A 17,811-nucleotide genomic window follows, 5' to 3' on the forward strand; every position below is an offset into this window, starting at 1 on the left:
CTTGAAGTCTATTACTATCCTCCTCACTGTTTACTGCACTTCCAAGTTTTGTGTCATCAGCAAATTTTGAAATTGTGCCCTTTACTCCCAAGTCCAAGTCATTAATATATATTAAAAAAAAGCAATGGCCCTAGTACCGACCCCTGAGGAACACCACTGTATACCTTCCTCCAGTCCGAAAAACAACCGTTCACCGCTATTCTGTTTCCTGGCACTTAGCCAATTTTGTATCCATGCTGCTGCTGCCCCTTTTATTCCATGGGCTTCAATTTTGCTGACAAGCCTATTATGTGGCACTTTATCAAACGCCTTTGGAAATGGCAGATTTTAACTTGCATGTTAGCAAAATTAAAGCCCATGGGATTAAAGGAGCAGTGGCAGCATGGATACAAAATTGGCTAGGGGACAGATAGCAGAGAGTAGTGGTGAACGGTTGTTTTTCAGACTGGATTGAATTATACAGTGCTGTTCCCTAGGTGTCAGTATTAGGACCACTGCTCTTTTTGATTTCTATTAATGACCTGGACTTGGGTATAAGGGGTATAATTTCTAAGTTTGCAAATGACACGAAACTCGGAAATGTAGCAAACAGTGAGTAGGATAGGAACGGACTTCAGGAGGACATAGACTGGTGGAATGGGCGGACATATGGCAGATGAAATTTAACACAGAGAAGTGCGAAGAGATTCATTTTGGTAGGAAGAATGAGGGGAGGCAATATAAACTAAATGGTACCATTTTAAAGGGGGTGCAAGAACGGAGAGACCTGGGGGCACGGATACACAAATCTTTGAAAGTGGCAGGACAAGTTGAAAAGGCTGTTAAAAAAGCATGTGGGATCCTGGGCTTTATTAATAGAGGCATAGAGTATGAAAGCAAGGAAGTTATGCTAAACCTTTATAAAACACTCCTTAGGCCTTAGCTGGAGTATTGTGTTCAATTCTGGGCGTCACTCTTTGGGAAGGATGTCAAGGCTTTAGAGAGGGTGCAAAAGAGATTTACTACAATGGTGCCAGGGATGAGGGATTTCAGTTATGTGGAGAGACTGGAGAAGCTGGGATTGTTCTCAGAGCAGAGAAGGTTAAGGAGAGATTTGATAGAGGTGTTCGAAATCATGAACGGTTTTGACAGAGTAAATGAGGAGAAAATGTTTCCTGTGTCAAACGGGTCGGTAACCACAGGCCACAGATTTAAGATGATCGGCAAAAGAACCAGAGGCGACATGAGGAAACATTTTTTTACGCAGCGAGTTGTTATGATCTGGAATGCACTGTCTGAAAGGATGGTGGAAGCAGATTCAATAGTAACTTTCAAAAGGGAATTAGATAAATACTCGAAGGGAAATGTTGAGAGGGCTATGGGGAAAGAGCAGGGGAATGGGATTAATTGGATAGCTCGGTCAAAGAGCCAGCACAGGCGCGATCGGCCGAAAGGCCTCCTCCTGTGCTGTACCTACTATGATATTGTGATATCGGTTGGGAGAGAAATAGCAACACAAGTCGGAAGGGGAAAATATTTACTGAATGCATTCAAGATAGTTTCTTAAAACAGCATACCACCATCCCAACCATGGAGCAAATGATAATTGAATTAGTCATCATGAACCATAAATAGTTCGTAATCTGGTGGTAAGAAACCGTCTTGGAGATTGTGACCATAGTAAGGGGCATCTTGGGAATAGTGTCAATGTACATATGATGGATATCTGGGGCCCTAGCACTCAACCATGGGACCAAGACCCAATTTCCATCAATCTTCTTGACTTGGCTTTGGGAATACGGGAGAGTTATATCCAAGTTTGCAGACGATAACTACGATATGAGGTATGGAGTGTTGCGAGGGAAGCAGTAAATTGCAAAAGGACATAGATTAAGCAGATGAGCAGAACAATGGCTGATGGAGGTGTAGAAATTAGTCTGGGCCCGTTTTCGAGCCTGGACTCGGCGCTATGTGGCTAGCACGGACCCAAACCGAGAGGCCCAAGGATCAATGGAAGATGGTCCTCAGGCCTCATCCGCAGACTCGGGGCGAGTTGTCCTGTGACTGACTTGTAATACATGGGATTTCAGTAGCCCCCTGAATAGAATATTTCACAGTGCTGAAAGCACATGGAGGTAACAGCAGCCGCTACTGGAGAGGAAAAGTGGCTCACATGACACAATGGGGTATCAGTGAAGTGCCTGCCGTGCTTCTAATAATCCCCGTTAAAATTAAATAAAAATAATGACAGCTTGATTATTTGAAACAAAATCATCATGTATCTGCCAGATTAAAAAGCACCACACAATGATTGAGAAGTGATGTAGCCCCAGCTTATTCCATCATAAATAGAGTAAGTGATTTGTTATCACTCAGATCGGCTCAAAAACAGCTCTTGTCTCCTTCAAATTTTTGTGTAAAATTGTGGTATTTGGGCAGCAAATTGCACTAGACGGTGTAAGTGCAGAAGCTCACATGATGTCTCGCTGCACCAAAGCCATTAATGTAATGATAAGGGCATCCTCGCCCGTGGAATAGACTTGGCGTTTACATGTTCCCTGTTTTTATATCCTCTTATATGGATTGAGGAATAACCACGATTTTAATCAGATATCTCAATGTGATAGTTATTAACACTGGATAAATGTGGGAAAGTTGCTGCCAACAGCCTTATCGAGGCCCTTCAACCTCCACAAAAGGAACAAACGTTGCAATTGAAGGATACGTGAAATCCAACAACATTGCAAATCTGCTTTACATGGGGATTTTGAGCTGCATGATTGCACCATTAAACAGATTGTGTGTAGGTGTTTTTCCATGTGTCTTTGGCATCTCTGCAGTGTCCCATATACAGTAAAGATTGGATCATGAAGCTGTGTGCAGCACCCAGACATGTTTCAATGGATGCCGCAACATCTGGCAAAGGAAACAAGATCCTGCTGAGGTCAAACACAAAAAACAAAAATAAAATTTAAAGCGCCGATAACGACAAATAGACGAGGGATTAACAGGAAAACAAGAGATTGATAAATACATTTTATGCCATGGCATACTGGCCACCTTCTGTTACCTCGCTCCACGAGCCATTTTTCAATAGGCAAGCTGACTGACTGACTGGCAACAGATTATTCAAATGTAGTTGGGCATCAGAACCCAACGACATGAACTTGCCAAAAGGTGTCATGAGACAGTCATCAGCAGGAACTTTTGTTGACTGTTCCCTCCGCAACTTAGCGACACTGAGGCCAGTTGTAGCATCTCTACTGCCAACCCTGCTGAGATCAGTTAACTCAGCACAGACTGAGGTTTGACCTTGGGGCCAAACTGGTCTGTATGATTCAATTCCACAATGGGCAGTTTACTTGCCAATTGAAGGTGAGATCTTGTCTTGCATTGCAAGTGTGAGGAATTCCTGAATTTTGGACCTTCCAGTTGGAGGCATCTCAAGGCACAGAATTATTTTTGTATGTATACTTGAAAGTGAAACATTAAGCCACCTAATATTTTTTTTCTCTCTAAAGCCCTTCCTTATCGCACTGTTGATTTCTTAACAACGATCCATACAATATTCTGGTTGATCTTCCAGAACTGCTTAGTTCCGAATGAGTAACGCTTTGAAAGAGAGATTCGGTTGTCGTACAGGGCTCCTTCAGTTGCATGTAGGAGCTGACCGAAAATGTTGCTTTTGAAGGATAACAAGAACACTGCTTCTCCTGGTTTCTCTTCGAGTTGTGAAGAGTTGGACTGGTGATCTACGAGTTTAACTGGCCATTTTCACAGCTGCAGGTCATGCACTGCCTCCTTCCAACCATCTGGAGAAACCAGTAAAACTAAGGAATTCGAAAATGCTGTCCACGTTCAGAGAGATTTTATTTTGATGGGGAATCATACTCTGCTGAATTACCTCATAATCATAAACTTTGAAAAAAAGAGAGATTTATATAGTTGCCATCATCACCTGTTACTGTGTTTTGTGCTTTAAAACTGCTAGTTAAAAGTAACGTGGAAACAGATGGCTTGTTTGGTGCTTCTTCCTGTTGTGATAGCATGAGTACGGATGTTTGGCTGTGGGCTGTATTCCCTATTTGTGAGGTCACTGGCGCAGAACTTAATAATGTCACAGCAGGAGAAGTTCCACACAAAATGCCTGCTCCCAGGCTTCTCCTGCCAGCAATTTTGAAGGGTAAAGCACAGTCACAAGAAGCAACTGAGAGATACTGGTACGTGTACCAGTCTCTCCATTTATGAATCAGGACAGTTTTTCTTCAATAAAACAGGACAGTTTGCTGTCCTGGAATTTGAGAATCACACAGGAGAGCATTGTTGAAAAGATATTGAGATTCTGGAACTTTGTGCTTGGCATTGTTAAGGATAGTTAGTTATCGTAGAAAGATTCTGAGTTTTCCGAAGCAGGGCCTTCAAAAGATTTTGCTGTTGGTAAAGACACACATACCTAACTTTGTTTTACACCCATGTAACTGCAGTTGCAAACAATTGCTCGGTGTTTTGGTGGTGCCTTTTGTTTTACGCACTCTGTTCTCAGAGAATCCTGCATTTCATCTGTTGTAAATTAATTTATTTTCATTCGCCTTTCAGAAAATATGTTTTTTTGATCAAAGAACTGTGCAATAAGAGGGATTTATTTACATGGTCATTCCTTCATTTCTTTTTCAGGTTTATTGATTTTAAATGGAAAATTCCTTTGCCAAGCCATCGTACTGATAACAGGTACGTCCATTTATTTATCTGTTAAGCTCGGTGTATCTCTTCAGTTTGAAGATCAAAACATTTTTTTTTAAAAAGGAATGCATTGACTGAAAGATTTTCGTCACGATCAAATTTTGCCACTGTTTGTCATCACAATAAAAACAATAACATTCCGGCCACCTTTAATATAAAGAAGAATGTTTTATGATTGCAGTGAAACTGCGTTTGTTTCTGGACCAGTAATGTTCCCACTGTGATTATGTTATTACACTCTATGGGCTGAACGGTCATGCATGATTAATACAAAAACACTGTCACATGGTATATTATATTGCCAGCTGTGGAGTTTAAGTACTGGTTGGTGTATTGGCGAAATAGAATGGATGACACAAGTGCATAAGGTGTAGAGAAACTATTGTGGCAATCCCATAATGCAAGCAAGTATGTTCTAGCAGTTAATATTCTTGAATGCATATTTTATATAGCACACTGCTGTAGAATATAAATTGGCTTTAGTGCCCATTGGTTCCTGTTGTAATGTGGTGAACGTGCATAATTTATAACTCCAATCATGTTTATCTTCTTCCTATTACCATTCTTCCACTTGTTTTTAATCCGTTCTTCTTTAGTAGTTACTTGTGCCACGTATCCTCTTCCAGCTGTGAATGCAGGCAGCTTCTGAGAGCAGGGATAGCTCTCTGGGTTGATGAGGCAAGGGGCCTGCCTGAGGCCCCGAATTTCCTGAATTGTTCCATACGATTATGCACCATTTTGAGAACGAAAGGCTTATTCCACTCTCCTCCCTCTCCCACCCTGTCAGGATTTGCAAATTGCTACATTCATCTTGGACCTCAGAAAAGCTATTGCCGGTCTTTTCTTTGTATCTTTTTTATTTCTGCCGTGATGAGATGCAGAGTACACTGCAGTATTCCCAGACTACCAATATATGAGTTGGGCTCTTCAACTTCAAGTGTCTGATTTGGGTTAAGGGCCAAGGCTTATAGTGATACTGTGGTTGAAAAGAATAGGAGATCAGACTATGAAAGTCGAGCAGTTTTTAAGGTGATGTCAAGCTTGAGTTCCGTGTCTGTCGATTACAGGAGGAAAGTAAAATTGATGCTCTGGGGGAAAAATGAGTTACAGCAGGAGACAGCGTATTCTTGATTTCTTCAAAGTGAGAACACAGAGTAAAGGAAGAATATGTACGACAACTCAGATGGGCCTTTGAAGCAACATAAAATGAATTCAGTAAAGCAACAACCTTGGTAATAACGATAAAATAATGACAAGAATGGTTGTAGTGGAGAGACAGAAGTTCAGGATTAGAGATTTGGAGAACACGCTTTTTTCTTGTATCTTGTCCAGGAAGTGTGAGAAAGATGTTGGGGGAGATGTCCCAGAAATGGGAGCAGGATTCAAGTTTTGGATGGATGATACAATGCTATGATATGTGATGTAGTGAGTTGTGTAAAATTCATGATACAGGGAACAATGTGTTCAGTAAGGTGACAATTGAGTAGATATGTTCTGGTGATAGAAACAGTAGCAGCTCAGTTTGGACAGCACAGAAATGTCAGCGGAATCCTCAAAGATTCAGTTTCAGTCATTAACACCTTCCCCTATTGCTGTTTTTAGAACATACAGGGCCAAGTTTTTACTGTGGAAATAATGGTGAGGCTAACAGCGGCCACCGTTACTCATGTGCAAATCGGACACTAACTTCCGGCGACCATACGTGCGCAGTTAAACGCGGAAATCCGGAAGTTGCTGTCTGAGATGTGCTGCCCCTCCATAGGCTGTACGAAAACGGTATCTCGCCGTCTGGCTTCACATTCAAATTTATTGATAGGTGTGAAGTTCCTGTACTGACGTCGTATATATGGACTAAACGTGCCACAAAAAGTTAGGGTGTGTCCTTTTCAGTCTAAGTACCCTTTTAAGGGCGTGGTAAGTCTTAATTACTGCCAAACAACCTCTCTGGCACTGAAAATTAACTCTTACAAGTGTGGAATCTCATTCCTTCAGCTTTTAATGTTGGAGATTTTTGAAAAAATTTAAATACGTTTTTAAAATGTTTTCTTTCTGTCTCTTTTATCTCTTCCTCTTAATTCAATCTTTCTTTCCCTCTCTTTATTTCAATTTCTGTGCCTGATTTGACATTGAATTCACTATTCTAACTTATACTTCTTGGTTCAGAGTCTGTGCTGCTCATTAACGATTCTTTAATCTGATTGATTAAGGAGCTTGCCCTGTTCACACAGGTCCCAGATGCTCTGTGGAAGGCGTTGCACCATTTGGATGTTTGGCTGATAGCAACTTGCCATGCACAACCCCGTAGAAAGTCTATGGGCAAGTGCAAGTCCAATGAACAACTAGCACCGTTGGTTTGCCACTCACGGCAAAATCTGGCCCATTATATCCCAAATTAGTTTTTCGATACAGATTGTTGACTTCGATATGGTGCTGAGAGCACTGGAGTGTCACAGAGCCATGGGTTGGTGCCCTGTTGTAAAGGTTTGGAGGGTTTATGGTGGGCAAATTGTCAATGATCTGTTAAAAGGACTAGGCTGGATGCTATTTTCTCATTCTGTACTTTATTTCTTACCCTGGACAAAAAAAAAGTTTATTTCTTGGAAAACCTGCAGGATTAATGAATTTCTGCAATGTCAAGGTTATCAATGAATTAAAATACATCGGATCGCGAGTACAATACCACGGCAGTGTTTGACTGTCTCAGCACTGTGGAGCATTTCGGGATAATGTTTCCTTCCATCAACCAATTTAACAGAAAGAACATAGGAACAGGAGTAGTCCATTTAGTTAGATCATGGCTGATTTGTACCTCAACTCCATTTACCCGCCTTGATTTCATATGCCTTAATGCTCGTACCTAACAAAAACCTACCCATATCAGTTTTGAAATTTTCAATTGACCTAGCCTCAACAGCTTTTTTAGGAGAAAGTTCCAGCTCTACATCCTTCCGAGATCTCTGCACTCCTCCAATTCTGGCCTCTTGCGCATCCCTGATTTACATCGCTCCACCGTTGGCGGCCGTGCCTTCAGCTGCTTATGCACGAAGCTTTGGAATTTCCTCTCTAAACGTTTTCATCTCTCTCTCTCTCTCCTCCTTTAAGACACTTCTTGAAATCTACCTCTTTGACCAAGCTTTTGGTCACCTGTCCTAACATCTCCTTATGTGGCTCGGTGTCACATTTTGTTTGATAACTCTCCTGTGAAGCGACTCGGGAGGTTTTACTACGTTAAAGGCGCTGTAGAAATGCGAGTTGTTGTTGATTTGCACTTCGTGCGTCTCGTTCCGGCATGTGTTCAAAATGGGATAAATGGATGAATGTGGTCAATGAATTTTGAATGTTGAGCACCACTCACCCAGGACCCCAGTGTAAGTGTCAAAGCATCTACAATGAATCGGGCGGGAGCTGAGCTGCGCTGCCCTTCTGGACACGTCCTGCTGACACTTTCACACCCTTTTCCACAAAGGCCAATGTGGAAAACAGACATTTTCCAGACCTTACTTTTGTTGCTGTTCGAGCATTTTGAGTTTTCTTTGCAAGCACTCACTGAATTACCATAAGCTTCTTGATGACACTGACCTATGGTTGTGAGCGAGCTACAGCTTGTTACAGCTGCTCTATGGCAGATTGCCGATAGGTCTTGGAGTCTGACTGCAGCTGAAAGAAAAACACAGGTATGAGATTGTGTTTGCACACTAACATACAGGTTAGCCTTTTTAAAAATATTTAAACTGGGGGCATTCCATGATTGTAGAATAGAATGGGAAGATAGGTACCAAATGACTCATCAAACCAACAATGTTTAATTCAAACAGTTCATTGCTGAAGTGTCATTTGTGGGTTAAGTATGGCTATGGCAAATTTCTGAATAGCTTGTGTTTTTTATTGACGAGTGTCAGAGTCTTTTGATCCTAAGAAGGAATTGGTTTGTTTCTTCCCTTAGTTAATTGATGGGGCTTCGTTAATTGTATTTGTACTCAATTTATGTTCTTGCTGTATATTGTGTGAATCCTGTGTCGCACCAGACTTGGAAAATGCATTTCTTCTTATCATTGTTAATTTTATATTTTAATGAAATATTTGAATTCCATCTGAAAATCATTACTTGAAATGCATTGAGAGGTACAAAGCTAGGGTTTCAAACAGTTCAGGAGATCTTTTTGAGCTCTTGTGTATGACCAGATGAAGCATTCCATTTCATGCTCTGCTTTGCAATACAATTTGCCAATGCCAAAAACAAAACTATTAATTTGCCTCGGCAGAAACTAAAACGTTGTCCAGTGAACCATCAGAAACTGACTTAGAAGTCATTCTTGGGAAGACTGATTGACCCATTGCAGATTTATTTCACTGTATGTTGAAATCTACTGTACTTCTAAATTTAAAGAATAGTGTGTTTAATCTGGTAGCCCGGCAACTGGTAATTCTTAGAAAACACACCTCTGCTAAGGGCAGATTATTGAAATAGTTGTAGCTTCTTATCACTGAGTAGTTCACTTTCAAGAACCTCTGCTAAACTGCAAAAATAGATCTGTTTGGGTGGGAGGAACAATTTGTTACAGCAGCGTACCACTTTCAGTTGGATGAATCTGAGCATTCTGTGACTGATCAGTGCACCATCTATTCTTGCAATATTATTGATCAATTTTTCAATAAGTTTCTTTCATTTCGGCTGACCCAATTGTTGTGTTCCCTTCAAATTAGGCACTGTTCTGGCGACAAATTGAGACCATAAATAGAACCAGTTGTGACATCATTTTTCTTTAATAATTAACAAAATATCATCATTGTTCCTGTATCTAGTGCACTTTCTTTGATGTAAACAGAGAGAAAAGAAAACAATTAGAAATCTGGGGAGCTATGTATTGGAAAGGTTTCACCATGAATTGGGAATTGTGAGGGTATGAAGTTGGAATTTCTGCAGGTGCTGGGGGGGGGAGGAACCCAGAAGAAACGACAGTGGCCCCCTTCACGGGCATACCAACAATACGAGTTAAAAATTGATATCATATTCTCTGTCCCCTTCCATTCCCTACAAAGGGATTTGTTAATAATTGAAATAAAAGCAGGTGTGTATGTTTGACAGCTGTCACTGCACTTGTGCTGAGAATAGCCCCTAATGTATGCTTATCATATAGTCTTCCTGTTACCAATTCTGAATGCAGAGGAACCCCAAAACCCCCAGGGCACAAATAACCTTCCTTACTTAAAAGTAGAGGATGATCATTCTGTGTATGCAGGCTGTATTCAGCACTAATTTAATGACATTCATTAAACTATCAGATATTCCTAAATCTAGAGACCCTGCCGATAAATGCCCAATATTTTAGATTTGCAATGTGAATTGCAGTATGTTTGACACTTAGATTTTAAGCGATGGAGTACTTGTACAATATTCAATTCCCAGTCGTGAGCAGTCAGTATTACTTGTGTGAATTTACAAAAGTAGAGAGTGGAACCTAGTTCTGCTGAATAAAGAATCCAGTTCCATGTAACATTTATCATGATCATGTTTGACACCTATTTCAAAAGATCATTCAGGGATCCTGTTTTACATGGCACAGAATGATTTTTTGAAATAGGTCCTTCCTTTCTTTTGTCCCACTTTATCTGCAAACAAAATGAGGCAAGAAAAGTAAAATTTTGCCTTTGAGAAGCTTTTGATGAGAAAGACAGATAGCCACATATGACATACACAGAGGAAATTTGAGAGATGCATCGTGATCTGAAAATATTAGGAAGATATACATAGTTTTATCGAATGTTTGACAATGAGATATTATTTATAAATAGTGCACATCAAGTCAGAGGTGAAAGGACTACTTATCCCAGCTTGCTCCTTGTGGTCACCAGATCTACATCAAGTATATCTAAATTGTTAAGGAGAGCACTGAACATTTTGAGAGATAATGTAGGATTCAGAAATTGTTTGGGTAACTTCAATGCCTCATACTGATAATGTCGGCAAAAGTTGTTTCGTAGCAAGCTGATAGCTCTTGCTTGTGACTGCTGAGCAGTTCCACCGGTTAATGCATTGTAGAGTTGCTGAGCCAGTAACTTATGATTTCGAGTGCTGAAAGTAAAGAAGCTTTGGTGTTCATGAGTCTCTGAAGGACGCAACCCAATTCCTACTGACGTATTAGACTGAAAGAAGACAAACAAACAGAATGAGAAATGAGACTGAGGTTTGTGAAGGGGCTGGGCTTCATGTTTATGGTGTTGATTTTCTATTCTTGCTGATGCGCAGTAGAAGCTCTTGCAATTAATACAGCAACAAAAATGTCAAACGTGATTATGACGAAAATTTTGGCTTTGGAGAGTGGTGCAAGTTTAGTACTGAAATGCTTAATGTTGCTGAAATTTCACTGCTGCTGTCTTTTTGGCTTTGGCAGATGACAGAGAGAAGCAAGACTCTTTTTAAAAAAACTATCAGATAGAAGACCAGCAACTGGATGAGATAAACATAAATAGTTTGCTTGCGAACTTTCACCTTTTGGTTTGTTGTCAGGGAAATGTATGTGGAGACACAGAGGTAAGAGCACCTGCCGATCCCAGGTTCAAAACATCCTAGCTTGTAGGTTAGCAGGACAGCTTAAAGTGACCGTGGCTCCAGAAGAATGTAGGGTTCTCCGGCGGATGCTCCATTCTTATAATTCCCGTATTCATATACTTCAATTTTTTTTTTACAGAAATGGCAATGCCTGTTTGTAGTTGTAGCCAAGAAATAATTGCTTTGGAATCAGACTGCTTGAAGGGATGACTCGAAGCCAAGTTTGTTTTCGATAAAGGTCAGCTTTATTGTAAGCTTCCGAGCAGGCTCTCTTCTGTCATGTTGATGGCCGTGCACGTGCAGGGTATTCCAGGCAGTCATGATCTTCAGCTGCATTGTTTTGTTATATGACTGTGGAGATAAGGGTTCACAACCTGGAAGCAATTTGAATGTTTTTTTTTAAAAAAAAAGGAATGATTTTATCACCAGGAAGAGGTAGAAGAGTGACGCATCATTTCAGCTGAGTAATATTGTGCACATAATTCAATGATATTTTTCTGATTGAATGACCTGTTTAAATGCAAATGACATCTTTATGTTCTTCATTAGGCAAGCAAAGGTTTAATACACTGTTTCATGAAGATGGTACCCTTTAAAAATGTAGTTCTTTACCTGGTTGGTGGAAAGGGGGAGTAGAATGCAGGCTGCGGGTGGGAATGAGTAAGTCTGCAGTCTGCTCAGCCCACCCATGAGGGAAGTGGTACTGCCAAGATAGCTGAAGTAAGCACCTTGATTTTCTGTGTCGAGAGTTACATCGAAATTACAACACAGAAACAGGCCTTTCAGTCCAACTAGTCTGTGTTGGCGGTATCTTCCACGTGAGCAGTACTCCTCATCCCATATGCTTGCCCTTTCCCAATATCCCTTTTCCATCATCCACCTAGCTAACCTATTCATAAAAGTTCACATAGTGCTTGCTTCAATCACTAACTCTGGTCGAGCATTCCACAGCCTGACAACCCTCTGTGTAAAGAAAGGTTTCTCCTAAATACCTTGCTTTAATCTTCTATCTATGTCCCCTTGTTCTAGACTCCACCACCTCCAGAAACAATCTGTTTCTATCTACCCTGTCCCATCCCTTCACAATTTTAAATACTCTTATCAGATCACCTCTGTTCAAACAAATACAGCTCCAAATCTCTTTTGGAAGAATGTTGGTGAGAGAGTTAGTGTTTCAACCATCAAAGATGACATATTTAGTGCATCCTAGTCGTTCAAATGTGGTGAAAAGCCACTTGATTGCCTTGCTTCTACACTTTTTAAAAAAACTTATTCATAGGATATGGGTGTAGCTGGTGAGGCCAGCATTTATTGCCCATCCCTAATTGCCCTTGAGAAGGTGGTGGTGAGCCGCCTTCCTGAATCGCTGCAGTCCGTGTGGTGAAGGTTCTCCCACAGTGCTGTTAGGAAGGGAGTTCCAGGATTTTGACCCAGCGACGATGAAGGAACGGCGATATATTTCCAAGTCAGGATGGTGTGTGACTTGGAGGGGAACGTGCAGGTAGTGGTGTTGTTCCTATGTGCCTGCTACCCTTTTCCAGCTAGGTGGGAGAGTTCGCGCGTTTGGGAGGTGCTGTCGAAGAAGCCTTGGCGAGTTGCTGCAGTGTATCTTGTAGATGGTACACACTGCAGCCACGGTGTGCTGGTGGTGGAGAGATTGAACGTTTAATGTGGTGGATGGGGTACCAATCAAGCGGGCTGCTTTGTCCTGGATGGTGTCGAGCTTCTTGATTGTTGTTGGAGCTGCACTCATCCAGGCAAGTGGAGAGTATTCCATCACACTCCTGACTTGTGCCTTGTAGATGGTAGAAAGGCTTTGGGGAGTCAGGAGGTGAGTCACTCACTGCAGAATACCCAGCCTCTGACCTCCTCTTGTAGCTACAGTATTTATAAGGCTAGTCCAGTTAAGTTTCTGGTCAATGGTGACCCCCAGGATGTTGATGGTTGGAGACTCGGTGATGGTAATGCTATCGAATGTCAAGGGGAGGTGGTTAGACTCTCTCTTGTTGGAGATGACACTTGTCTGGCGCAAATGTTACTTGCCACTTATCAGCCCAACCCTGGATGTTGTCCAGGTCTTGCTGCATGCGGGCACGAACTGCTTCATTATCTGAGGGGTTGCGAATGGAACTGAACACTGTGCAATCATCAGCGAACGTCCCCATTTCTGACCTTATGATAGAGGGAAGGTCATTGATGAAGCAGCTGTAGTTGGTTGGGCCAAGGACACTGCCCTGAGAAACTCCTGCAGCTATGTCCTGGGGCTGAGATGATTGGCCTCCAACAACCACTACCATCTTCCTTTGTGCCAGGTATGACTCCAGCCACTGGAGAGTTTTCCCCCTGATTCCCATTGACCACAATTTTACTCGGGCTCCTTGATGCCACACTCGGTCAAAGGCTGCCTTGATGTCAAGGGCAGTCACTCTCACCTCACCTCTGGAATTCAGCTCTTTTGTCCGTGTTTGGACCAAGGCTGTAATGAGATCTGGAGCCGAGTAGTCCTGGTGGAACCCAAACTGAGGGTTGGTGAGTAAGTGCCGCTTGATAGCACTGTCAACAACACCTCTTCGCTGATGATTGAGAGTACACTGATGGGGTGGTAATTGGCTGGATTGGATTTGTCCTGCTCTTTGCGGACAGGGCATACCTGGGCAATTTTCCACTTTGTCGGCTAGATGCCAGTGTTGTAGCTGTACTGGAACAATTTGGCTGGAGGCGTGGCTCGTTCTGGAACACAAGTCTTCAGCACTGCAGCCGGGATGCTGTCGGGGCCCATAGCCTTTGCTGTATCCAGTGCACTCAGCCGTTTCTTGATATCACGTGGAGTGAATCGAATTGGCTGAAGACTGGCTTCTGTGACGGTGGGGATATCAGGAGGAGGCCGAGATGGATCATCCATTCGACACTTCTGGCTGAAGATGGTTGCAAACGCTTCAGCCTTGTCTTTTGCACTCTCGTGCTGGACTTTGCCATCATTGAGGACATGTGGGCTCTGCTGCAGTTATACTTGTATGCAAGTGATTGATTGTCATGTTATTTTTAATTGAGAATCCCGGGTCAAGGGTCTAGACAGGTAACGGAGGACATCACCAACATTAAAGAGTAAAAGAGAAAACAGGTAAATCTGCAGGCCTCCTCCCAAGATCCCCACCATCACAGAAGCCAGTCTTCAACCAATTCGATTCACTCCACGTGATATCAAGAAACGGCTGAATGCACTGGATACAGCAGAGGCTACGGGCCCCGACAACATCCTGTCTGTAGTGCTTAAGACTTGTGCTCCAGAACTAGCCACGCTTCTAGCCAAACTGTTCCAGTACAGCTCCAACACTGGCATCTACCCGATTCACATTCTGCTGAGGGCATGAGCAAAGGTGACGTACAAATCAACAATAACAACAACAACTTGCATATATATTGCTCCTTTAATGTAATAAAACTTCCCAAGGTGCTTCACAGGAGCGTTATCAAATAAAATTTGACACTGAGCCACATAAGGAAATATTAATCAGCTGATCAAAAGCTTGGTCAAAGCGGTTGGTTTTAAGGAGCCTCTTAAAGGAGAGAGGGGTTGAGGGAGGGAATTCCAGAGCTTAGAGCTTAGACAGCTGAAGGCACGGTTGTCAATGGTGGAGTGAAGAAAATCGGGTTTGCACTCCTCCCGATTTCCGTAATGCCCTTCAGCCCTGCAATCGCCTGAGAACTCTGCTTTTCTCCAACCTGGCCTTCTGCCTCACCATTGACGGTGGTGCCTCCTGCCCTCTACAACGATGCTCTGAAATTCCTGCCCTAAACCTCGCTGTTTCTCCACCCCGCCATGCCAATCTCTTTGGCTGGACTTCCATTTTTGTCTGATTACGCTTCTGTGAAACACCTTGAGATATTTGCTGTGTTAATACTTCCTATGTGCTGTATAAATGAAAGATTTTGTTGTTATTGCTGTTGGTGAAGCAGCACCACAAAGATAAGCATGCAAGGTTCCTAAACAGGCAAAATCACCACATTTTTGTGTTTTATTAAAAAAGGTTAATTCTCTCCTTACTTTTAGTGCTAACTTTCTCGCTTCTCTTCATCGCAGTAGGAGTACAGTTCTGTGTGGTCCAGTCACCCTCTGATATCTTGTCCAAGTGGCCATTATTCATGTGTGAGCCTCGACGACGAGTTTCAGCAGGATACCTGACATTAGGTGACATTATAACTCAGCCAACAACCACAAATGTGCATTCCCAATAAGGGTCATTAGATAGCAGTCAAGAGTGGAAGGCTTGGCAGATTTACCACTCTTGAACTGAGGGGCACTGATGTCGATTGTAAGAACCCTGCTACCACTAGCTGAGATCACCATCTTGGAAGACACCCGGGACCTTCACGGTACGCAAGGCTTGGCTACTCGCTGCCTCTAGAGATTTGCTGAACTGAATTACTCCCTTTCAACGCACTTCAGATTGAGAAGTGTGTTCACAGTAGATTAGCTCTACTGCTGCCATTTCCCTAGTCACTAAATCTGTTGCTTTAGAAGTGGTACTTTTCTGTGTTTCCTTCTGTTGCGAAGAAATATACAATGCTTAACCATTAATTCTGGTATCCTCAAAGCCTAAAAGGACCACTTATATCCTTGCTGTTTCTCTAATAATACTTGAGCTGTTTTTAACAGCAACATTTAATGTCTGTATTGGGAACTCATACTACAAACATACAAAAATGTGTTAAGTATGGCCTTGAGTCGGATCATAGAAAGATGTAGGATCCAAAAGCTATTGCGTTCAATCCAGCAGTTGTCATGTTCTGAAGCGTCAGCAACTCAGGACACCTTGATTGAAGAATTCTCTTGACTTTTCAAGTAGTTGAATTAACTGGCACCACTCTATGGCTTCATTAACCAATATAAATGGGAAAAAGCACTGCTGAATCTGGGATGCAAATCACAACCTTCTGTGTGTCTACATGTATCTGTTCTAAATCAACAAGAGGGATGCTTCATTCACCAGATGTTGCAGCGAGCGACAGTATCGTGGACGCCTCTCACAGATGTTTCCAATATTCGAAGACATTGTTGGGGCTGCCACAATGGTGGAGGATGCTGGGAATGTGGAGCTGAAATTGTGTCCACAGCTGTAAATTCACAAAGTCACAAGCTAGAAAGTAAGAGCGGCCCTGATATACTCAAAATGCAAAAAAAACTGCAGTTCGCAGGTGGGAGTTCGTAGAAGTTGTTGTCCGCAGCTGGGAGTGTGACAGTGGCTGGGAATGTGCCGCAATGCTTTCCACTGGTGGGTGTACACCAAAAGCAATCCTGCTGTATCACTAAAAATTGCTTAGTTAACTGGAGGGAATCATTTACTTTGTTGGGGTTGCACAAGACATCATTTAGCCTCAAAGAGGAACTGACAAGTTACAGAGCGTTATAAGAGGAGACCATCACCCTGTCACAATAGTGCTCCCAACATGTGGTGGACGTAAATTAAATTAGCTTCACCAGCTGGCAGTATTTCAGAGTTAACCTATTTCATCACCTGGAAGTTTTGATACTGCATGTACACATCTAATTAAACCATCGTGTGCCACTATCATGTTAAGTCAATAAGGAATAATGGCTGTAATTTGACCAAAATAAACTCAAAGCATTTGTGATGTTGAAGTATAGATGAAAGCTTGCCCATTAAATCAAAGCACATTACTGTCTTAACCTGCTTGTATTTGTACAGCAGTGAAAGAAATTGCAACATTTAACCTTGTAACCAGCCAATTATGATTTTGCAGTGCAATTTGTGCAGCACCAAATCCAAACTGAATATTGCTTTAATTTGATACAGACTGGATCTAACAGTTAATTTGTAAAAATGCTCCCGATTTAATTAAAGATACATTGGAGGGATGAGCTCCAAATATCTCTTGTAATAAGGCAGTTCTTCATTTCTCTTCAGTTTTTACTCTTCCCCTTTTGAGGCACCAGACCTTGCTGGGATACAGTTGTATGGATGTTGACAGCCGTTCCGTACTTTCTTCAAGTGGTTGTTATTCACGTTTAAGCTGAGACAGTGAATGTCGGTGGGCTATTTGAGACTGAAGGGCATCACAGCTGAGGCTGTCCAACCTCCTCAACATTCACACAATTGCACTTTCCACCAGGGAATCATTGACCTCCCAATCTGAAGCTGGTAGCTTGGCTGCTTTGCTAATTGTAATATCCCTCCCACTATCTTGGTTGATATCAGCTGACTGAATACAGATCAGGAATGAGACAAGGGAACCTTCCTGGTCTCTGTTTTAGTGCTCAGTGCCAACAACACCACTGGGGAGTTACTGAGGCAATCTAAAAATACTTATTGCTTTTTCAAAATTTACTCTTTCTTTAGGTGTAAGTTTTTTTTAATTTGTGAGTAAAATTGCCATTTCTGTGCCATGGCAGACATTTTACATTCCTAACATTTCCTCTTTAACTCTCCAGGACCCCAAAATTACACCCTCCAGTAGTTCAAACATAATTAGGTAGTGAGGTATAACCTCACTGGACATGCATACTGCCTGTCGCTGATGAT

The 17,811-nt window shown here is 42.1% G+C and overlaps 1 protein-coding gene across 4 annotated transcripts in view; it reads left to right on the forward strand.

Annotated features, from left to right (window-relative positions):
* Positions 1–17,811, forward strand: part of LOC137326342 (alpha-(1,6)-fucosyltransferase) — a 707,679-nt gene that overhangs the window by 124,914 nt on the left and 564,954 nt on the right. For all 4 annotated transcript variants that reach the window (XM_067991334.1, XM_067991337.1, XM_067991336.1 and 1 more), the window contains exon 2: positions 4,654–4,707. The gene's annotated coding sequence lies outside the window, so the exon portion shown is untranslated. The remainder of the gene's footprint in view (positions 1–4,653; positions 4,708–17,811) is intronic.

Source organism: Heptranchias perlo, chromosome 10, assembly GCF_035084215.1.
Source record: "Heptranchias perlo isolate sHepPer1 chromosome 10, sHepPer1.hap1, whole genome shotgun sequence".
Lineage (NCBI taxonomy): Eukaryota > Metazoa > Chordata > Chondrichthyes > Hexanchiformes > Hexanchidae > Heptranchias > Heptranchias perlo.